This window comes from Podarcis vaucheri (assembly GCF_965113315.1).
Source record: "Podarcis vaucheri genome assembly, chromosome: Z".
In the NCBI taxonomy this organism is placed as follows: Eukaryota; Metazoa; Chordata; class Lepidosauria; order Squamata; family Lacertidae; genus Podarcis; species Podarcis vaucheri.
This window is the reverse complement of record NC_138758.1, coordinates 20431912-20455878: the sequence shown is the minus strand read 5'-3', so window position 1 is coordinate 20455878 and position 23967 is coordinate 20431912. Positions and strand designations below refer to the sequence as shown.

Genomic DNA, 23967 nt, shown 5'->3' with positions numbered 1-23967 from the left:
TTCTGAAGTGGCTCCCCATTTGTGGAATGCTCTCCATGATCTTTCCCCAACCCACCCTGCCCAACCCCCACATTTCCCCCCAACTTGACCCACCCAAACTGCAAGACCTTTACCCACCCCACCCCAACTCTGTGATGCTTCTCCCACCCCACCTGAACTCCACGCTCTTTCCCCAACTCACCCTGCCCAATCTCCACAATCTTTATCCCACCCACCTGCCTGAGCTCTGTCCTCTTTCTCACCCTACTTGCCCAATCTTCATGCCACAGTTGCCCCCGCCCGCCCCCCTTGCCTTTGCCAGCTGTCTTTCCTCCGCCACTGTGGCAGCAGTGGCTAGACTTCGGCCATATGTCTTCTTGCAACCTACTCGGACTTGCTGCAGCTGCAGGAAGTGGTGCACCCACTTTGGAAGTGTGCTTCAAAGAAGTGCTGAGCCCATTTCTGGGAGCATGGCAGAGGCCATGACAGTGGTGGTAGTGGTGGCAGAGCAGGACATCCAGAATTTCAAACAGAAGGGCTTCTGTGAACCCAGGATGTCCCGGCCAAAGTGGGACACTTGGGTGGTGTGGAAGCTCTGAAAATCTGCACCAATGCTCATATATAAGAGTAGATCTCTGTTGCATTCTGCTTGTGGCACTGAAGCTTCCAGCCCCACTTAACTGAAGCTGCAGAGGAAAGCTGCAGTGTAGCAAGGGACAGCAACTAAGGGATAGGTAGATGCTGGAGACGACAAGAAACAAAGGGGCTCATGGAACAGCTTCACAGGGCTTAAGGACATGAGATCTGTAAGGTGGAGATGGCAAGGTAAAATGTTCATGCAGGCTTTCCTGGAAAGGCCAATCCAGTTAACTAGGTGTATTAAGCTGATTTGTGATGCAGTGCAGAGAGAAGAAATATCATGGTGCAGCAGCACAACTGGACACCTTCATCTGTCCCTGCTGCAACAAAGCATGTCTCTCTCATATTGGTCTCTGCAGCCATAGCAGGTGCTGCAATTTATCCAACAGTTCGAGTTTCTCCCCAAAGGCCCCCTCCACCATTGTCTCCTGAGAAAGACAGATGCCAGCAGATGTGTTTTGTACTTGTTTCTGAATGTAATTTTATTGTCCACTTTATGCTCTTCAGCCACGTGCTGCTGCTTATTATTATTATTATTATTATTATTAGTAGTAGTAGTAGTAGTAGTAGTAATGTTGGAGGTATAGACATTTTTGCAAATAAATAAAACTAAGTCTTCAACTGGGAAAACGTGACAGGAAGCAATGGCTGATGACTGAAAACGATAAAGACACTCCAAAGGCAAAACAATAGAGATTTTCATCAAGGTCATGGGAAACTATAGCCTACAGAGCCACAAACCAGTTTGGCTCCAAGAGACTTTCAACTTGCAGCACAGAAATATGCTCTGATCTCCCAAGTCCTGTTCACAGCATTGGGTGAATTGCATGTTAAACTGGAGCACATTCATGACAGGAACCATCTCTTCATTATCTGGATTCAGCAAAACACATCCACCACTGAACAACCGTGTGGTTCTTTGATCTTGTGGTGTTCTGCTTTGTCACACTTCCCTTTGCAAGAGCTGCCAGAAGTGGACTTGGGGCTTCCATAGGCATCTTTTGAGCAAGTCTTCTCAAGAGAGCAACTTGGCTCCTGGGGGCAGCCTTCACTCTGGGGAAATGAAACAATATGCTCTGCACCTCAGCCTCTCCACACATGAAGAATTGGACCATCACCACAAAGCTTGCAAGGCAAGCCACTATTGGTGGTCCAAAGTTGCTGTTGCACCTCAGTGCCTTGCATCTGCTTGGGGCTGTCAGTTTCTTGGATTTGCATAAATTCACCCTGCCTGCGCAAAAAGCACTGGAAACCGAAGAGGGCTGAAAGCACCCAAGACGATTCTCAACATCACACCTTGCCAGAGTTCTACATCACTTTCATCTCGCAGCAGGAGATGTTTCACCCTGCTGTTCCCAGATTGGACTGTTTTAGTTCTTGCTCAGGGGAAGTTGGTGTGTAGACCATATCTCAAAGCCAGTGGTAAAGATGAACGGCAGTGGCCACAGGAACACCTTAACAGAGAAGACACAGACACCTCCTAGTGGAAATTTAGCTCCAGGTTTAGCTCCTTCAAATTGCAGCCTACTCTCCCATGTCATACACGAAAGCAACATAGTCCCTTGCACATTTCACTTTCAGCTACAAGGCACATGGTTGGGAATGAGTTGTTCTTACTAAGTACCAGTCCAAATAACTTTTGCTACTGCAGAACAGACTATATGGCCCAGTTTCAGCCCCAGGTTGGGGTAAGTGCCATGTTCCCAGTAAAAGTACCCACAGGGAGCCTCAGTTTATATCCACCAGATAAAGGAGATCAGGATAGGCAAGGACTTGCTGTAGCCACCAGTTAATAAACCAGAATACTTGCAACTTGTCTAAAAGCCACAAACACACAGGCATTTGTGGGTGGTGTGGCAATGACACAGATCACTTGCAGAAACCAAGAACAAGGTGTGAACAGGGCTGTCTTCTGAAGCAAAGATCAGGCACCAATGAGCAGGGGGCATTTTGTAGCATAGGAAGATGACAACAAACACACAATGCAGACAGCTAAAATTTCCTCAAGGCAGACACCTAAAGGGTGCTAGATGAGAGTGATGCTCTATCAAGTTGCGATCAGATACCACATTAAATTCCATTAAGCTCATATGAAGTTGGCTTATGGCAGCTCAGTCTATTTGCCCATCCAAGTCCCATAATGTCTATTTTGGCTGGCAGCAGCTCTCCAGCGTCTTACTGATCAAGACTGTTACAGAAGCGGCATTCAAGTCCTGTTCACAGCATGTGGAAGATTGTGTGTTGGTTGGGTTTTTTTAAAAAAAACTGGAGCACGTTAGTAACAGGAATCATCTCTTCAGCATCTGGAGTCAGCAAAGCACATCCCCCACTGAACAACCATGTGGTTGTTTTGAGGCTGTGGTGCTCTGCTTTGTTGCACTCCCTTTTGCTGGAGCTGCCAGAGGCGGGCTTGGTGCTTCCAGGCGCATCTTTTGAGCAAGTCTTGCTTCTCAAGAAGGCATATTTGCTCCCAGGAACAGCCTTCACTCTGGGGAAATGAAAGAAGATGCTCCACACCTCAGTTTCTCCACACATGAAGAATGCCATTCCCGCCATTTTTTGGAGGGGATGAATTTGCCATACCCCTCCTCCCCTGGAAGAAGAGGAGAGGATTATTTCACCCAATGGGGAGAGGTGATGACAGTATATTTATGCTTGTTCAGTTGCATTTGTTGAATCTGACTAGTTAATTAGTTTTGCAGATCCTCAAGTTGTTATATTATCCACATTTGGTTGTCCTGACTCTTCTTTATGGTGTGCTTGCTGGCAATTGGGTCATCACCATCAGCAGTCCAGTGTTGCTGTTGCACCTCAGTGCCTTGCAGGCAGTAATAGAGAAGAAGCCAGGCACCTCCTTGGGTTAGATTTGAAATGAATCAACCACCGACCTCTGGATATCTTGTCAGCTGCCATTGCTATCTCAACAAGGAACAGGAACAGGAACTTTGTCAGTTAGTGGTAAGGAGGATCTGGTGAAATGAACACTGTGCTGCAACTGAAGTACTTCAATCCTCAATTAATTAGTCTTTGGATTTAGACCATTTAGCAGTCCCAAAAAGCCGGACCAAAATAGGATGGAAGAAAAAGAAACGGGGACTGTGCACTGCTGGCAGGAAAGCAGGGGACAGGAAAGGCACACCTAGAGGACCCTGGGGCTTGATGGGGGCAGAGAGTGGCCAAGTCTAGGGCTCAACAGTGAAGCTTCCTACTCATGGACCATCTTGCTCAGATTGTTTGCACTCACTTTTCAGCTTCTCTCTAGGGTTTCAGACAGGAATCTCTTCCAGCACTACCTGTAGAAGCCTCCTGGAGCTTTCTGAAGACCAGGCCAATGCTCTACCACATTGATTCAACAGGTCAATTTCCTGAAGGGTGGGCCGAGGCGATAATCATCCCAATTTATAAAAAGGGCCCCACATCAGACCCGGTGTGATGGCCTGGGAATTCGATTCAGAGGCTGAACTGGAGGAATCCCAGCCTGCACAGGAGTCCCCGCCTCCAGGACCAGCTGAACTGGGGCAGGGCCTTGATTCTGAAGTGCCTGCACCTGTGCCGGGTCCTCAGGAGCAGGCACCAGGTGAATCCACTCTGGCTCCGGAGGTGGTTGAGGACACAGTGCCTACAGGTGTGCCTCTCCCAGCCCTGTCAGGGGAAGGTGAGTCTCCCCCTGGGTCCATTTACCCTCCAGCCTCTCCTGAGCTGCAGAGGCTCAGGGCAGAGAGGTGGAGGGAACTGGTTTCTCCCAGGAGGAGTGCTCGCCTTAAGGCCAGGAGAGGCGGGTCTCCTGGGGGCTGGGACCGCCCCTGGCCTCAGAAGATAAAGGCCAGTCAGCCCGGTCCCAGGTTGCGGGAGCAACGTCGTCGAAGAGCTGTTTCGGCCAGCATCCAGTCCTATTCCTCCAGAGTTCCTGTCCTTGTCCGGCTCCTCGCTTTGGACCCCACTTCGCCCGTGGAGGACTGTCTGCCGACCCTCAACCCAGGTCCTGGACCTCGCCCCACAGTAACCGCCCCCTGGGACCAGCACACCTGGTAAGTTACAGACCTATTAGTCTTTCACCTATACCTAGCAAATTATATGCAAAACACCTCTATATCAAATTAACCAGTTGGATGTACGCTGAGGCTATCTTGGTGGAGGAGAAAGCTGGATTTAGGCAAGGCAGATCTACCATAGATCACTGTTTTGTCTTAGCACATCTTATTGACAAATACGCCAAGAAAACCTGTGGGGTCTTATATGCAGCCTTCATTGATTTGAAGGCTGCCTTTGATTCAATTTCACGAGTAAGACTCTGGGCCAAATTGAATACATCCAATATAGATAAAAGATTATTATTTTTGACTAATGGCCTATATAAAGATACTGTGTTGTACATAAGATCCTCCACAAATGGCCAACTCATAGGCCCTGTACCAGCCACCAAGGGGGTTAAGCAAGGCTGCATTTTAGCCTCAGCTTCATTTAACCTATATATCAATGACATGGTTAAAAACCTAACATCTCCGGAGTTCCATGCTCCTAAATTGGCCACAAAACCAATCTCAGTGCTCTTATATGCTGATGAGGGAGCTGCGGAGAGGGCGGGCGGGGAAGAGACAGCCAGAGAGGAAGAGAAAAGAAAGGAAGAAACACGAGAGAAGAAAGGGAGGAAAACCAGGATCAAGGGGAACCCCCCCGCTCCCTCTGGGTCGCCATTCGGAGACAGGGCGCAAAGCAAATAGGCAAAGGGTTCTGCCACAGCCCCACCTGGTGGAAGGGTCTTTCTTTCCCCTTTCTCCAACACCTCCCTCCCCCCGTTTTGGTTTATGGAGAAAAAGAAAATGGTCACTCAGGGTAACCAGGAGCCGACAGCCACTCCTGACACAATGGTCCAGCCATTCACAACAATCCTATTCCCACCTCCCCCACAGAATGGGATCCCCCCAGAGTATGGCGTACCCCACACTCAGGACTATGCAGGCCAGACCAGCGAGCACAATCTGACAATCTACGGGAGTACACAGGCGCACGGAGAACAGAACACGAACACAGCCACTACACAGAATGGATCTCTTATGCAGACAGAAGGAGGGGCACAGACGGATGGCCAGCCGTCACAGACACAAAGCAGCGAGAGTACTGAGAACAAATCTACTCCAAAGCGGCTGCATGTCTCCAACATTCCCTTCCGCTTTCGGGATCCTGATCTCAGGCAGATGTTTGGGCAATTTGGCAAAATCCTTGATGTAGAGATAATCTTCAATGAACGTGGCTCCAAGGGATTCGGGTTCGTAACTTTCGAGAATAGTGCTGATGCAGACAGGGCTAGGGAGAAATTACACGGCACTGTGGTAGAGGGCCGTAAAATCGAGGTTAATAATGCCACCGCCCGTGTGATGACTAATAAGAAGATGGTCACACTGTATGCAAACGGTTGGAAGCTGAGCCCTGTGGTTGGAGCAGTGTATGGCCCTGAATTATATGCAGTTCCAGGCTTCCCTTACCCAACTGCAGCCAGCACAGCAGCCGCATTCAGAGGAGCCGAGGGCGGACAGTGTATGGCGCAGTGAGAGCAGTACCTCCAACAGCCATCCCAGCTTACCCAGGTGTGGTTTACCAGGATGGATTTTACAGTGCTGACCTCTATGGTGGATATGCAGCCTACAGATATGCACAGCCTGCTACCGCAACGGCAGCCGCTGCTGCTGCAGCCGCTGCAGCGGCTTACAGCGATGGTTATGGCAGGGTGTACCCAGCAGACCCTTACCACACCCTTGCCCCTGCCGCTAGCTATGGAGTTGGCGCTGTGGCAAGTTTATACCGAGGTGGCTACAGCCGATTCGCCCCTTACTGAAGTGACATGAGCCCCCTGCAAGTGGGACCGCCCGCCCCCCCAGTTCATGAGGCCTGGCTATTGTAAGATTTACTAGTAGAGGAACTCTATAGCAAGAAGAGGAGGAAAACAAAAGGGAAAAAAACGAGAAATACTTTTTTACACCTCACTATGTTCTTTGAATATGTATTTTTCCTTTAAATTTCTGCCTTTAATTCTTTTGTTCCAAAGATTGTGCATTTTTGGTTTTGGTTTTTTAAAAACTGTGGTAAACATAATGCATTTCCATGTGTGTATATGCGTAGCTTATCCTACCAATCATAAAAAGAAATGAATAGTGCTAAGGAGCACCATTAGGAACCAGTATCATGAAACTAAATCAGGAACATGCACACGTTTTATTTTACCTGGGTCTGGTGCCTGAGGCCTGCGATACACAAGGAATAGCCCCCTCTGCCTGCAAAGGGCAGTGCTGATTGGCTGCAGCTGGAACCTGCATGCTGTTTGGAAACGCAAAATGTTCCCTTTTTATCATCACCTGACAAACATGGGCTCAGGACGATTCTAGAAGTGTCAAAATTTTAGAGTTTTCAAGACAAGACTCCTCAAAACTGCCCAAAGACTTCGTCTGTTAATGGTTTTAGGGGGACAAGACTTGAAATACATTTATGGTCTTACTGCTTCTATATATAAGCCCCCCCCTTTAGTGATTAACGTCCACTACCAAGGCTGTCCTTAGTTTCTTTCACTTGCTATGGTCTTCCTCTCTTCCTCTCCTTCCCCTCTTTTCTTTTCTGGAGGAGCAGCAGATGTGGGACAACAACTGCAGAACTTGAAGCCATGGTGGAGAGTTACATCTCCAATAACAAGGAATCTGATGGCCATGTCGTGCACACCCTGAAGTTATAGAAGAACGATTTGGGGGGGGGGGAGCTTGCACCAGTGCCACTCTGAGCTAATCAGTCACTCAGTTTCCAAGATCCTTCTTCTTTTCACCCTAAGATACTTAGCTTTGCTGCAAGTATGCCACCAAAACAAATGCATGAAGAGAAGAATATGGCCTGGATAATGAACCTAGAAAAGCAGCAGAGGCAGTGGGAACGATATTTTTTGTTGCAAAACTATACTTAAAGTAATCCTTGTGTAGCTTCAGCGTCTGGGGACAAGCAGAAATATATTTCATATGCTGATGATGCGGTCCTCCTATCCTGAACAAAAATAGGCCTAAAAAGGTTGATAGGAGAATTCTCACCATACTGCAGGATAGAACAGCTGGTAGTAAACTATAATCTATGCCCAGGGGCCTTGTTGTTCTTTAGGTATGCAATAAAATTCTCTACCTCCACTGTGGTTACAGGTGGCCAGTGATGTGAACACTCTGGTTGAATGCTTGGCTTGTTAAACTGAGCTTCCTTGTCATAATACAATGATTGAAAGTATCAGATCCACTCTTGGAGTTCAACAGTACAAATGAGTCCGTTACACTCCTGGTCCAGTAGGCCAGATATGGTACACCAAAAGCTACACTTGATCTTAGCCAAAAGGCCGAGAAGCAATGCTGATGACCTAGTACTTGTATCTAGAACCCAGGTGGGCCTGAGACAGCTGCTTGCAAAATTGAGTTCATATTGCACGAAGAATGCTTTATCTATAAACTATGATAAGACGCAGGTCATTTTATTTGGGAAGCATTCTAAAAAGCATGTTTGGCACCTGGATGAATACATCATAAACCAAGTAAATACGTTTAAATATCTGGGATTGACTTATTCAGAAACGGCCTCTTGGAATACACAGCTATCCAATATTAAATTGCAAGCCTTTAAATCAGCAAAAGCTATTCTGAAATTCGCTGCCTGTAAAGGTGGAAATCTGGTCAACCCAGCTCTATCTGTGTATAAAGCAAAAACAATGACCCAGATTTTATATGGTGCAGAGGTTTGGGGTACCTCAAAGGTCTCCGGTCTGGAACCCCCACAGAATTATTTTTTAAGAGTTCTTTTAGGTTTACCCAAAGACATGCAATCTGCCATGGTCAGGTTGGAAACTCGCATGTTGAACATAGAGAGCCAAATAGATAAAAGAATTCTCTGTTACTGGTTTAGAGTTCAACAGATGGACAACAGTAGGCTACCAAAAAAAATGCCTGATTGAGCTCTCAAATGGTTTACCCCTTAAAAACTGGGTACATCATGCTGCCCAACTGATGAGCAAATATGACCTCTCAGTGACTGAGATTAAAGAACTCCCCTTATATTCACAGAAAAATATTTTTAAACGAACCATAAGGGCAGTGGCAACTAAAAACGATCTAAACTCTATGTGCACATCTACATGCGCCCCATTGTATTTTAAACTTAGAGAGGTCAATGAACACATATCTTATTTTAATGAATTACTTTTGCACAGCTTCGAAAAGCTTTTACAGAGTTACGACTAAATACAATAAGCTCTGATTAGAGATGGGAGACACAGAGGCATACCAAAAAACAAACATGTTTGCATTAGGGGATGTTCTGAAGTAGAGGACCTTATGCATTATATCTTGCACAGTCCGTTATATAATGATGCAAGAAAAAGATTTTTGGTACCTATAATGACAGGGTCCCCTGGCCAGAACCCCCTTGACATGATGTTATATCTCCTTGCAGACACAGATAAGTATGTGACCTGGCAGGTAGCACTTTTTGCAACTGCTGCTAGGAAGATTAGAGCAAATTATATAGCCAAGGTAGCCATTAACTGTAAAGGAGATGAATTTATTTGATCCCATCTATCTACCTCAGGCTATGCTCTATCTTTGTCACCAAACTCTGAGTATAAATTGCTCACTGTATTAATTGATACTGTTTTTAACATTAGTGACCATGTGATGATTTTAGCTTATGAATTTTATTGTTTAATGTTTTTATTTGTACATTGGGGTACTTTTATAGCTTTGTTTAGAGTACGTAATGTTTTAATAATATAAATGTTTTAAGTCTTTTTTTACCAATTCAGTATATTTTCTTTTAATTGTCAAATCATTCTGTGTACATTGCGCCAGCCTTTGCCTATGTGCAATAAAACTGACTGAGACTTGAAGGTACACCAAAAGCAAGTTGGGTCTTTCTCGTGCGAAGCCGTGACCAGGCTTTGCCATGCAATTCGCTTGGCTTTTTGTTTTTGTTTTCTTTAATAGTTGTTTGTAGTTCCGTCTTATGGAGATATATGCAATAAATAAAGGGAGTGCCCCAGTATTCCTATATTTGTGATAAATAGTTCTCAAATGCTTCCTTGTTTGTCTGCACTCTGCATTGAACCAGCTTGCTAGATCCCTTGCTCCCTTTGTGGCTGTATTCTGTATCGCAGATGATAATTGTGTTTTCAGCTTTTCTATAAGTATCTTAAAAAGCTCTAGGACCACAGCTGTGGAATTAGTCGAAACAATAACAGAATGTATATTCTTTAGCTCCACTGATTGAAGGAGGAGGATTAAGTCTGCATTCAGCACAGGGGACCATTTAATTCTTTTGGGAGCCGGTATACCCAAATTCATCGTGGGAGTATATTGTGGGTTGGCAATTGGTTTTTCAAAAGGCGGGCCTTCAAACACTAAAGTTAGAGGGAGATGGTCACTCTCAGTTTTATGGCCCACTTGGAACTTCATGACAAAGCCATACGCGAATCTTGAAATTAGAATATAATCTATAACGCTTCCACCTGCCTTGGAAAAATGTTGTTTAATATCAACAGTTCCCTCCATTTTGAGACCAGGGCTAAGCAGAGCCCTAAAAAGTTGCATCTGCAATCGTTAGAGAGGCGTGTAACGCCTATATCTGTCTGGCTATCATGGTCCAGGAACTGCTTGTACTGAGTGTATAGACAGTTATCATCTGTTCCCATTCGGGCATTGAAGTCTCCACCAATGAGTCTCTCTTCCATGCCTGGAGAGATTCCCAGCAGTGTCCACCTTCTTTTCAACTCCTGAAACCTGGTCACCATAGTCCCGATGCCCTTCAGGAACTCAATAGCGGGCAGGTGGCACTACTTCTCCATTTCTGTGCTTCTCACACTAAGACCAGCGATATCCTCCGAGAGCTTGATGATATTTATTTCCTTTTTCTTCTTCATCTCCTTCTCCAGAGCCTCCAGTTCGGTCAGCCAAAAGCGCTGCAGCTCCTCCAGGAAGTTGCGCATCTGCTCAAAAGCGTCCATGATCTTGTTCTCCTCCTCCTCTAGCTCCGCCGGATATGCCTGGCTCTTTCTTCTTCAGCCAGTTTCAATGCCATAATCACTCGTCTCTCTTGCACCAGAAACTGGACTATTTGCTTCAACCACTGTGAAGCCTGGTCCAGATTAATCAGTTCATGTTCGCTGTGCTCTTTCGACCTCTTGCAAACAATACAGATGGGGACCGCACAAGCCCTGCAGAAAAGGTGCAAGGGTTCCCCATGTCCCTCGCAACCGGCTCTCCCCACCTGATGGGTTAAGTTCTTCTTTTCCCCCAATTTTTTAAAATTAATTTTCAACATTTATCACAAATGTAACATATAACACACACACACAAAATATACATTACAATACTAAAGAAAAAACACACAAAAATAATAGACTTATTACTTCTAAAACCCAATTTAACTTTCATTGTTAACTGACTTTCTCAAATCCCCCCCTAACTGAATTTCATTGAGTCACTTTGTAACAGCTCTCCAAAATCATATTTCTCATAAAATTAACTCCTTCAATTTACTATTCTCTTTTCTTAATAATCTAGCCCATGATATTTGACAATTCATTCTTATTCTTATTCTAGTCCTAGGCCTGTTTGGTACTTTCCAGTAACTTCTAACATCTTATATTACAATATTTGGTTAAATATTCTTTGAATTTCTTCAAGTCTTCCTGATGCTCCTCTTTCTTCTGGTCATGGATTCTTCCATTCGGGTCTGCCAGCTCCAAAAAGTCCAACATCTTCATCTGCCATTCTTCTTCTGTTGGTATTTCTTGAGATTTCCAATTTTTAGCTAATAGCAATCTTGTCGCTGTAGCAGCATACAAAAACAATCTAACATCTTTTTAGGGCAATTCCAATCCTGTAATTCCTATTTTTTCCCCCTGTCAAAAAAAAATCGGTAATTAAGGCCACATGGGCAGAGCCTCTCGAATCTACCTACCCTACTGCTCCAATTATTACACTGGGCAACAATTTTTTACTTTTTGAATGTTGTCTAGATTTCTACAACTGATTTAGGGTATTTTTGCACTGCTGAATCAGGACATGGCATCTGTTTCTCTCCATCAGGTCAGGTTTACTGTAAACTGAATGGTGGGCATTGATAAAGGTAAGTACATGTAAATTGCATGTTGCTTCACCATTTTTCAAACTTCAGGGCTTGAACTTCCATTTCTTGGAACTCCTGGAATGCTCAGTGGCAGGGAGGTTTCTTTTCAGAGTCCAACAGTAGTCAGCCATCATGACTGCATCCTAGCGACCCTGATACCTGGTCTCCATCTCTTTCATGTCCTGATGGAATCTCTCCCCCTGCTCGTCACTCATTGAACCCAGTTTCTCAGGAAACCGGTCCATATGTGAAAATAGGTAGTGCATCTTGACGCTCATGTTGCAGCCCAGGTTTCTGAAAGCAGTCAGCATGTTGTTGACAAGTTCTGCGTAGTTTCTGGCCTTATTGTTGCCAAGAAAGTTCTTCACTACCAGAACAAATGCCTTCCACGCTTCCAGTTCCACTTCGTTCATTGAGTTTCTGAACTCTGAATCTCTGATGAGCTGACGGATCTGAGGACCGTCAAAGATGCCAGCTTTCAACTTCTCCATGGTCAGTCCTGGAAAAGCCTGGCACAAGTAAGTGAAGCAGTCACCATCGTTGTCCAGAACCTTTGTGAACTGCTTGATTAAGCCGAGCTTGATGTGCAGCGGTGGGAAGAGTATTCTGTCTCTGTCCACCAGAGGGTCATTGATGACATTCCTTTCTTTGGAAGGCACCAATTCCTCCCGCGCAGGCCAGTCCTCCTTCGTGTAATGCTGAGCACGGTCCCTACTATCCCACATGCACAGAAAACATGGGTACTTGGTGAAGCCAGACTGTTGTCCCAACAAAAAGTTCACTATCTTCAGGTCAACACATAGTTCATAGTTCTCCTTCTGTGTACTCGAGTGAGCCAGGGGTATAGAGGCAAACTGGTTGCCGTTGTGTAGCAGAACACATTTCAGTGATCGCTTGCTGCTGTCAATGAACAGTCTCCAATCTTTGGGTTCGTACTGTGGCACTCCAAGCTTGAGCAGAAGCTGCGCAATATCTGCACAGTACACCAAGTCCTTCTCTTCCGAGAAAAAACGGAAGTACTCTTGATGCCTGTTGCGGAAGAAGCTGATGCGAGCACTGTCAGAGAGGAGGTTTCTCCCCTTCAATCCGGATTCCAACAGTTTGGCAGAGTCCTTTAATAAGCTGAGGTCGCGAACTAGATCATTCAACTCCTTTTGGGAAAATGGATGTGGAGCATCATTTTCAAGAACCACTTCTTCTTCATGTCCTTCAACACTGGAGGCATCTTCGTCACTAATGTCAGGAAGTTCTCCGAAGATAGGCACTGGAATTTCATCACAATGAGCTACAGTACGACGTGCTGATTGAAGATCAGGATACTTCGTGGGGCGGCTGCCCCATTAACTTAGTTTTGATCCCCCAACTTTATGCTTTGCCGCACCAATTTATGAAAGATTTCGAGGTTTTATGACTTCAAACTGATCCCTTTTCGACATAATCACACAGAACTATCGGACCTGAATACTACTTGTCATTAAAATAATCATTTCCAATCAAAACAATTATTCGACATGGCATTTTACCCCCACCAGCTTCTTCTAAACTGCTCCACACAAGCGTACATGTGAACAAAAATGTAAAAAAAGACATGTGGCCATAGCTCAAAAACTTGACCTGACTGAGAAAAAACAATGAGATTTTTGGATTCAGCGCATCAGATTCATCCTAATCAACTGAAAATACTCAGACAACAAATTTGTTGTTGATTATAATTTACACTCAGAAAAATTCATTTCTGAAGGATACCATGCAGAAATGCAAAGGGCTGCCAATGCAGGCACTGAACAAAGTGAATGTCATTCTGGAGCCAGGAACAGAACACCCTTTTCTTGTGATAACCTGAAGAGTTTGAGAAGAAGAAGAAAGGCAGGATACGCTGGACAACCCTGGGAGATTCGACAGCATGCTCTACATGCTGGGCCATGCAAAATTCACCTCAGGGTGATATTGGTGGGAGGTGGTGGTGGAAGAGGAGAAGGAGGAAAGGGAATGGGCCACCTGGGCCATAGGGGTTGCAAAAGAGTGTCAGGTGCAAAAGCGTTGTCAGCATGCCTCCTTCTGAGGGGATCTGGGCCACTGGGAAGGCAAAGGATGAGTCAGCCTCATCTGATCCCTTCTGGGCTTCAACCCACCCTGAGCGGACCCCTTTGAGCTTGACTTATGAGCCCAGGAAGATCCAGGGGTCCCTAGACTATGATGAGGGTCATGTGGAATTCCATGATGCCCACACTAATGGTTTGATCTTCAATTTCCAACAAGCCTCAGTCTCTGGGGAGAAGGTCCAGCCCTTTTCCCATGCTTGGTGGGGAGTTGGTCTGAAGTGTTGAGTCCTGAGGACGATCCTCACCGCTCCCAGCTCTGTCACCCTCACCCTGAGAGGAGGTGGCACCTAGCATTTTCTCCGCAGAGTTATTAGTTTGTGGGTGCCAGACATCCTAAATTTCTGGATCCAGCAAATGTTAGAATTTAATCTGTGTGTGGTGTGTTAAAACTGGATGCCAGACAGTAGGTTTAGCAAGCATTAAAATACAAGCCAGGCCAGCTTCCCCATGTTGAGAAAGTGCCTGGGAGACGAGCCATGGCTCCCACACCATTATGTTTCAACTTTATTTTGTACAACTTTATTCTGTGCAACTGAAAAACTTTAAAATGTTAATAATAAAAGAACTACATGGTGGAAGGAAGAAAAGAAGGAAGGAATGAGCCATTAAGAAAAGTCAAGGAGAATGGGATTCTGGACCAGATAACTGTTGGGTGGGGCCCTTCCTGCAGTTCAGAGTTAGTTCAGAAAACCAAGCAAAGTTTGAAAGGACAGTCTTTACAATTGGTGACCTAGGGGTTATATTGTGCCTTAATTGTAATGCTATTTAAAGATATATTTATTTTGAAAGTTGTACTATGCTGCACTCTAAAGAAAACAATTTTAAATGTGAAACTGTAAAATTATGTATTCATCTCATGGTATAAGTTATTTAGTAGGTTTAGCTACAGTATAGAAATATTAACCTAATCAACTGAAATGCTGAAATGGGTTTATTTAAATTCTGTTAGTACTCTTTTTATAAGGGTACTTTCAATACTTTTTTTAAAGCTTTTGATCTTAAAAATGCTAGTTTATACAATGATTTTGCATTGAAAATAAAATAATGTTTCTTTTTTTATATATAAAAAAAGAATTATTGGAAAACACAGATAATAAAATGCATTCCCATCTGGGTTGAATCCTGGCCATGGAGGTTCAATCCATCCAATATTAAGGGGGGCCATCTCCCCCTTTGGGTTACTGTCATGGGGATGCAAATGACAGCCACCATCAGCTGCAAGAGACACACACCATAGGGAGCCGAGCGGGCCATGTGACAGATGTGGAAGGACACATCTCGGTCTCATCAAGATATAGAACTTCACAGAGAAGTGGGACTGGCAAGGGAAATGGCCCGCTGGTCGTGGATGAGGGAGAGGAATGGGAAACATTCAATGCATCCATCTGTAGATCATTTGCATGCTGCAGGGCTTCATACAATGTTTCTAAACCAATAAACAAAACATAAATAAAAAGGTTTTTTTCATGGTAACATTAGCATTGTATACAGAAACAGTGGGTTTCTTTCATATCTTGAAGTATTGGTTTATTTAAGGTAGTTGTACCTTGAGCTTGTTTGGAGGTTCTAGCAGGGGTGCGCAGCTATCGTATACCCTTGACCGAAGAAGGGTACACTCCTTCTATCTGGGATGGTCGTCCTCTTCCACCGAGCGCGCAGCTATGGGAGAGACGCACATGGAGCGGTGAGGGAGGAAGGGGACACCCGCAGAAGCAGCAGCTCGGTCATGGCAGAGTTTCATTCAGCGCGTGGAGGGAGCCCCGTGCGCAACAGCTTAGCGGGCTGCACTGCTGCCGCGCCCGCTCAGCGGTTTGCCGCCTCGTCTCCCCTTTCCGCGGGAGCTGAGACTTCCATGTCCTTCATTGAGAAGAAAGAAGCCAGCAGAGCAGGATTAATAGAGGATTGTTTCTGGTGGTCTTCTTATAGGCTGCCTTCGAGGGTGGGGGAAGAAGGAAGAAAAAAACACCGTGCTTATTTAATGAGCTGTGAAATGAAGTGCTGCGACTATATCTATGACCTGCAGGTCGCGTTAGAGGAAGAGGTGAAGAAGGGGCAAGATCCTCCCGCAGCCGAGACTTCCCTACTCTCTTTTAAAGCTGCAGAACGGGCATCCGAACTTTGCTCAAAAGAGGAGAGGAAACTCTGCCACTAACCTATCGGAAACACCTTCGTTATCGGGGCCACGTAGGGGCCCCAAGATCTCCTGCAATGCTTTTGAAAAGTTTTTTGCAGATAAAGTCTGATTGGAAGTGATCCAAAACATGAAGGAAGAAATGGCTCGCCATCTGCACAAGTACCAAGACCTTCTGAATGTAAAGATGGCTCTTGATATTGCGATTGCCACTTACAGGAAACTGCTGGAGGGAGAAGAGAGCAGAATCACAATGCCCATTCCGACTTTTGCATCCCTGAACCTGAGAGAAACAAACCTTGAGTCTATCCAAATAGACACGCACTCCAAGAGAACACTTCTTATCAAGACTGTTGAAACTAGAGATGGAGAAGTTATCAATGACACTTCTCACCATGGTGAACTGGAGTGAAGAAAAGAAGAGCACATCTTCCTTGTGCCAAAATGAACCCTTAGCAATTTAGAATATTTGTTAGGAAAGCAGCAGTAGAGATATCCTCCCCTTATCTTGACTTATTTGCTTCCATTATAAGGGGGGAAGAGAAGCGTGCATGTGTGAAAAGCAATGTTGTCCAATGAAATTTGATATTGTGTCATTCCAGGCCGACAGATTTTTGAAGAAAAATTCAATGGTGCATAGCGGGCTATCAGTCCGTGTGTAGTTCAGATTCTGCAGTTTGATTGCACCCAAATGGCAGAACTTTCAGAGTGCTGAGATTATACTGTGCTGGAAATATAAAGAATGAATTTAAATTTGCAGTGTCACATTTAACTTCCCTTAAAAGGTGGAGAGAGAAATCTAGTATTTGAACTTAGCAAAAAAAGAAAAGAAAAGAAAAGGGGGGCGGGGGAAAGAGCAAACCCTATCGAGGGAAAATTGTGAATATCCTGCAACTTTGTATAACAATAGCTTAAAAATGAATAAGTGGTTTATTAATAAAGAAAGCAAAAAAAATTTCTTTACCTTCTGTTAGGAAACCATTCTAATATTCTGTATGTAAAAAGGGAAAACATTTGATTTTATCTATTTGCATACTGCAGGGCATCATAACAGGCTTCCAAACAAATAAACAACTTTTAACTAGGAGGGAGGAACAAGAATGATTGGCAACTAGAGCAAAATCTTTAGTTTTATCATCACATCTTAAGCCAGCCTGTGAGACAAAACAATAAATTTGGTGTAGAGCACAGATAGCCAAGTGGAACGTATGGCAGATGTGGATGAACACTTCTAGGTTACATTGAGGAATTTGACCGCAAAGAGCCAAGGAAATGGGACTGGCTAGCGCGGCAAAATGGGGGGGGGGTGGATTGGAATTTTAATACCCGCCCCCATTTGGGACAAACTGGTGGAGGCGATAGCGATGGGGCAGCTACAAGAATTCTTGCGGAAAAGGAGTTTGCAAAACAACCAAGGAAACAGTTCAAAGTAAAATATTTAGGACCAGCAAAAAACTATCTTGGTCAAGAGATTCAGTGATGGAAGATTTTTGTTAAGTGAAAGAAAGACAATCATTGAAAGCAACAACATGCACAAATGGCTATAAATTTGGGAATTGTGTTGTATGATGTGTGAATACTTTTGAATATGTTTATAATACTGTATTGTTTCTGTTCAAATGATAGGGGGTGTTAGGAATACATTCTTTAAGAAACAGATAAAAGTTCCTGGAGGCTTTAAAAAGGGTTCCAGAATTTTCTTTAGTGCCTAGGAGTGGCACTCTAGGATTGATTGGTGTCCACTGGCGGTGCAAATAAAGGGAGGAAGTTGCAGGCTGCAATGTCCGTAGAAGGACAGCACACTCACACCCAACACACACAAACCCAAACCCAGAACACACGCTGACAACAAGGTTGGAAGTAAGACAATGTGTGCTGCTGATACTGTGAGTTTTGCTGTGTCAGGATTGTTAATTCCTGGACTGAGATTATACTATGCTGGAGATATAAAGAAGTAATTTAAATTTGCAGGGTCACATTTAACTTGTCTTAAAAGGTGGAGAGAGAAATCTAGTATTTGCACTTCAAAGAAAAGATAAGAAATGGGGGGCGGGGGAAAGAGCAAATCCTATCGAAGGAAAATTGTGTATGTCCTGCAACTTTGTATAACAATAGCTTTAAAACGAATAAGTGGTTTATTAATAAAGAAAGTAAAAAAGAACACTTTTTCTTTACCTTCTGGTAGGAAACCATTCTAATATTCTGTGTATAAAAAGTCTCTGCATTATATTGTAATTCGATTTTTTGTAATTAAGACAAGAACCTTGTGCACTTTCAGAAAAAAGAACAAAAAAGAATTTAAAGAGCTTCTTCCTGCTGCTCTCATTCACCGTGTTGAGTGTTGTGAGTGTGGTGGCTTGCATTGCCTTGGTCCGCCTCTCAGGGACCATCCAGTAGAGGGTGGGAGAAGCCATTCCTGGGACAGTTCTTCATTCAGTGGGACTTGAAAATAAAGATATTTTTCTCATCCAAAAAAACCAAGAAAAAGAAAAACATTTGAATTTTCATTCTGTTGGGAATGGTATCCAGTAAATGTTAGAATTTAATCTGTGTGTGGTGTGTTAGAACTGTTGCGTGGGGCCCTTTCTGCAGTTCTGAGTTGGTTCAGAAAACAAAGCAGAGTTTGAAAGGAGAGTCTTTACAATTGGTGACCTGGGGGAAGAAGTTGACGTCTGGTAAAGGTGGCAAGCTGGGGAGAGGTTCAGAGCACGATGGTTGATGTTATTTTGAATCCTAAACTGCAGCCATGGAAGAGTTTGTAACATCCATGCCGACACGACCTTACAAGGGGCTGCTCGGGACTTCGTGGAAAGCATGGCCTCCATGCGGCTGTCTCTGAATAAGTTTGGCCCAGATCATAGCCGCGGACATGCCTTAGACCTGGTGTTGACCTCTATGGATGTTGGTGATCTGACATTAAGTAAAAGTGAAACAAAAGAAGTGCCATGGTCAGATCACTTCCGGGTGCAACTGGACTTCTCCATGACCCTTCCCCTCTGCAGGGAGGTGGGACCGATTCAGATGGTCCGCTCCTGCCACTTAATGGATCCAAATGGTTTCCAGAGTGTGGTAGGGGATGTTTTATCCCATGTTGATGGCCTTTCAGCTGATTCCCTAGTTGGAATACGGAATTAACCAGGGCTATTGACTGTCTGGTTCCAAAGCGTCCTCTCTGATTGCATGGAGCCCGGACAGCCCCGTGGTTTTACCTGGAGCTGAGGGTGATGAAACAATTGCTGAGATGGCTAGAGCGCCGGTGGCGGAAAACTCACTCTGAATCGGACTGGACATGGGTTAGAGCTCAACATTGAGCCTACCAAGTGGTGACGGCGAAGAGAACTTTCTTCAGCGCCTCTATTGCATCTGCAGAAAACAGCAGCAGGAGACTCTTTCAGGTGGTTCGCAATCTATTGGAACCACCTTTGTCATCGGGGCCAGGTAGGGACCCCAAGATCGCCTTCACCATGATGAACTGGAGTGAAGAAGAGAACAGCACATCTTCCTGTGCCAAAATGAACCCTTAGCAATTTAGAATATTTGTTAGGAAAGCAGCAGCAGAGATAACCTCCCCTCCTCCCCTTATCTTGACTTATTTGCTTCCATTTTAAGTGGGGGAGGGAAGCATGCATGTGTGAAAGCAATGTTGTCCAGTGAAATTTGATACTGTGTCACACCAGGCCCACAGATTTTTAAAGAAAAATTCAATGGTGCATACCGGGCTATTAGCCCGTGTGTAGTTCAGATTCTGCAGTTTGATTGCACCCAAATGGCAGAACATTCAGAGTGCTCCTTGCAAGCATGTCTTAAACTTTAATACCATGGGGCTCCAACCATTTGTGCCATATGACCAAGTAAGGCATCTTTCCAACTGCAGCAGCCCCATTTCCTTTGCAAAACACAGTTCCATGGCACAAGAAGTAACGTAGTGTGAAAGAAACATTGGGAGGAGGGGGGACAGAAGCCCTAACAGAATAATAAGGAAAACCAAAACAATAATCACCACATCTAAATACAGCCTATGGCGCAAAACCATTAATAGCCCCTTGCTATTTGCAGAATCTCCTGATCCCAGAAGAGCTAAATCTCTGCTGAGGACTTGTTGCCTCAGTTGGTCAGAATCACGGACTGCAGGTACAAGGCAGGGCACACTGAGCAGACCTCCTGGCCACCCAGGGCTTTAGCCTCCTCTGTATTTCTAGACAGGGTGCTCAGTTCCCCCAATATTGGGGGGCCCGGCATCCCCCACTGCCGGGCTCTTGCTATGGGGCCGCAAATGAATGTCACCAGCAGCCGCAGGAAGCCCAGGGCCCTGTTAGCAGCAAGGGACATGCAACAAATATGAATGGCCACACCTGGCAGGTGAGGCAAAGATGGATGAGAGCGAAGTGGAAACATTTGATTTTATCTTTTTGCATACTGCAGGACCTAATAACAGGTTTCCAAACAAATAAACAATTTTTAACCAAGCAGAAGGAACCAGAATGATTGGCAATTAGAGCAAAATCTTTTGTTTTATCATCACATCTTAAGCCAGCCTATGGGACAAAACAATAAATTTGGTGCAGGGCACAAGTAGCCGAGTGGGATGTATAGCAGATATGGATGAATACATTTAGCTCACATCGAGGAATTTGACCACATAGTGCCAAGGAAATGGGACTGGCTAGTGAGGCAAAATGGAGGAGAAATCGGAATGTTAATACCGCCCCCCCCATTTGGGACAAACTGGTGGAGGCGATAGCAATGGGGCAGCTACAAGAATTCTTGGGGAAAAGGAGTTTGCAGAACAATTAAGGAAACAGTTCAATGTAAAATATTTAGGACCAGGAAACAACTATCTTGATCTAGAGAACCAGTGATGGAAAGAAAGACAATAATTGAGTTGCTTGAATGGAACAACAAGCACAACTGGTTATAAAGTTGTGAATTGTGTTGCATGATGTGTGAATACTTTTGTATATGGAATTATTAGAGGCCACTCAAATCAGAGAATAATTAGAGAGAGGGATGGAGTGAAGGAATAGATGAAAAACTATGGTAAAGACATAAGCACAGGGCAGGGCACCCATCTCTCTCTCTTTCTCCACACTCATCGAGGAAGCAACATCTTCTTAGCCAAAGATGCCCTCTTGACTTCCAGCCAAGACAAAAGGACTGTCTTCTTATGGAATAGTTTCTAAGTCTGCCCTCTGGGATCCGATTGTAAACAGAATGTAAGAGTAAACCTATTATACTTTTATAGAAGACTGTGTCGTGTCTTATCTTTTATGAAGGAAAAAGGGGGAAATACCAGAACAGTTATTATAGAGGCTTTAGTGAGCCTGAGCAAACGCATCCGCTGCAAGTCTTAAAAAGGGGAAATGTTACTCTGCTAAATTGGGGAACTTGTTAACACAAGTTGGAAAAGGAAATAATCAGACAATATATCCTCTCTTGCATCCCTGAACATTCCCACAAAAATAAGTACTGGAAGCTAAAACCCCTTGGTGCATTTTGCCGATCAAAGCCTTCGCTCTTAAGAAGGAAAACATGAAGGGAAATTGGGCAACATATAAAATGTTATTAGAGGGCAAATTAATAAATTGAGACATTGAAATCCATAAATATTTGACAGACTGGCTCCAATACTTCCAACTGAATAAAAGACAAGAACAATGGGGTTTCCTGGAGAAATATCAAAATGACTGGGAAAGGCTGTGGAGGGAAGACATAAGATTCACTCCATGTTATAAGGGGGCGGTGAAGAAGGAGGGAAGAGAAGGAAGCGCTGTCCTGTTCTCAGATTGGGGACAGCCTCCCACCTCCTTCTCCCCAACCTGTGGAAGGACCAGACTGAAATTCCTCACCTCTTGACCCCTCAAACTACAACCCCAGGGTGAAGTGCAAACCTCAACCCCACAAGTCATGGGCCCTTAAGGAAGTTTTACAGTCAGAGGCTGCTCTCTAAAGAAGTATCTCCCATTTCTAGGAAGGCCACTTCAACTTCATCTAGCGCTCAGTTGCTTTCTTTACAGTCTTCCAAGGGCTCTTGGGCAAGCTCTACGGGCTCGCTGACATCCCTGAGGTCCATAGACTATGCTGCCAACCACAGGGCAGAAGATTTCCGCAAACATCATCATCTTTATACCCCACCCATTTGGATGGCTTTCCCAAGGGACTTTGGGGACTTACAGCATATCTAGAAACATCCAGCATTAAAAATCTCCTGATACACGGCTCAGGAGATCGAGAGGGAGAAGGAAGAGAAGGCAGGAAGGGTAACCATGTCAGACCACTAACTCCTCGAAATACAAATCTCTTCCGGATAGATTGCCCATAAACTCCACCCCTTGGTCCAACACGGTTACCTCTTCCATGCTTAGCTAATCTGTTCCTCCTTCCCTCTCTGAGGAAAAAACCCTATACCTTTTCCCCATACAAATGTTTAACTTTAGCATATAAAATACACACTAATATAAGCAACATCAAAATACCAAAAACCAGTATTATTATATTTGGTATTAAAATACCAAAAACCAGGGTGCCAAGCCAATTTTAAAAATGTTGGTCGTGGTAGGGCTCTATCCTGAAAAGATGTCCCACCAAAGGTGTGTGGTTCAATCCTGAATATCCTGAGTGATTCTTCTTAGCTTGGCTTGTTTTGCTACGGCAATATTAGTACTTTGCATTATGACACATTCCAAGTTTTTCCACTTTCTCATTCCTTTTCTCCAAGCAGACTGAGTCCCTCGCAAACACCCCATCGGATACCTGCAGCCACACAACTCAAACCCTGCCAGCACTGAACTTTTCAGTTACTTCAACCACTCCACATTTGCTGAGGGTGCATTTGCATTCCTCTCAGCCAGGAATGCCTCCTTCAGGAGGTACAATGAAACCATTTGCAGCCACTGGAATCAGCCAGCAAGTGATCCACAAGAGCCAGATTCTGGACTTGAAGAATCCCAAGCACATTTATCTGGATTTTTCATTCTCTCTGCAAGAGGAGAGAAGTGAAAGGCAGTGCTACATCTGACACACTCATTAGGGAAGTGCATTCAGGGATTAATTCACAAAAAAGAGGAGGGGATCCTAACAGCCAGAAAGGGTGCTCTGCTTGGAAAGCAGCAAAGAGCTGGCTGCTCCGTCCTGCTCAGCTGGGATAATCTTCCTCCTGACCCCCATCTTAAAATTTCCTGAGTTCTCGGGGACTAATAAGGGAACTGTAATTCCCTTGCCCCCCTCAAATTCCTGTTATCTGGGGAGATTATATATTTATGATCTCCCTTCCCTCCTCCCTTTGTAATTAAGCAAGAAATATAATTTAAATGAAAGCAAGTAGATTTATTTATTTTTGGTTAAAAAGAATAACGTGCAAATTAACGGGAATCTGTGTCCGTTGAGTGTTCAGGGTTTGTTTGGTCTGTTTGCAATGCGGATTAGAATCGCAGTGCAGGCTTTAAGAGGGGAAATGTTGGTTTTGGTTGGAGGCGCGACGTATTTTTTCCTTTACGGCCGAGAAATCCGCACCCACCTGGCGATTTCCATGCGCCGACAGGAGGCTGACTGCGTCCAAAGTCCTAATCCATCCATCTTATGTTTATTACGAGAAACAGCGAGCACAAATGCCTTCATTGCATTTTCTTTCTAAACAAAAAAGCAACAACCCCAAAACCTGAGGTTGCATTCCTAAAGCCTCTTATTACCCGGGAGCAAACCCCATTGAATTAAATAGGATTTCTCCTCCTGCATAGCTGTGGCTATGATTGCACTAGTAACATTGAACTGGCCGGTGTTTTTAAAAGTAGGGTTATGCGACCTCAGGCTGCTTCTGAGAAAACTTGGGAAGTTCTTCAACTGAGATATCTTCCCCCTCTGAGACCCACACAAAGCCCCATGGCTGTCGTTTTTCTCCCTTGAAAAGCACAGGGTGCTGAAGGTGGAAGTTGGGGAGAGTGCCAATCTTTCAAAATTCCTTTCTCGTCTCTATGGGGCTTTTTC

General features: G+C 44.6%; 1 protein-coding gene and 1 pseudogene across 13 annotated transcripts in view; one reads left to right on the top strand and one right to left on the bottom strand.

Moving 5' to 3' along the window:
• The window catches only part of LOC309523627 (putative G-protein coupled receptor 34), a 303235-nt gene that overhangs the window by 16045 nt on the left and 263223 nt on the right, over positions 1 to 23967 (bottom strand). Inside the window, exon 1 of one of the 12 annotated variants that reach the window (XM_082207604.1) lies at positions 5527 to 5612. The exons of the other annotated variants lie outside the window; for them this stretch is intronic. The gene's annotated coding sequence lies outside the window, so the exon portion shown is untranslated. Of the gene's footprint in view, positions 1 to 5526; positions 5613 to 23967 lie in introns of those variants that run through there. 12 annotated transcript variants of the gene reach the window in all.
• Positions 4610 to 8038, top strand: LOC309523626 (RNA binding protein fox-1 homolog 2 pseudogene; annotated as a pseudogene). The gene has a single exon. The product of its transcript is annotated as an RNA binding protein fox-1 homolog 2 pseudogene (transcript).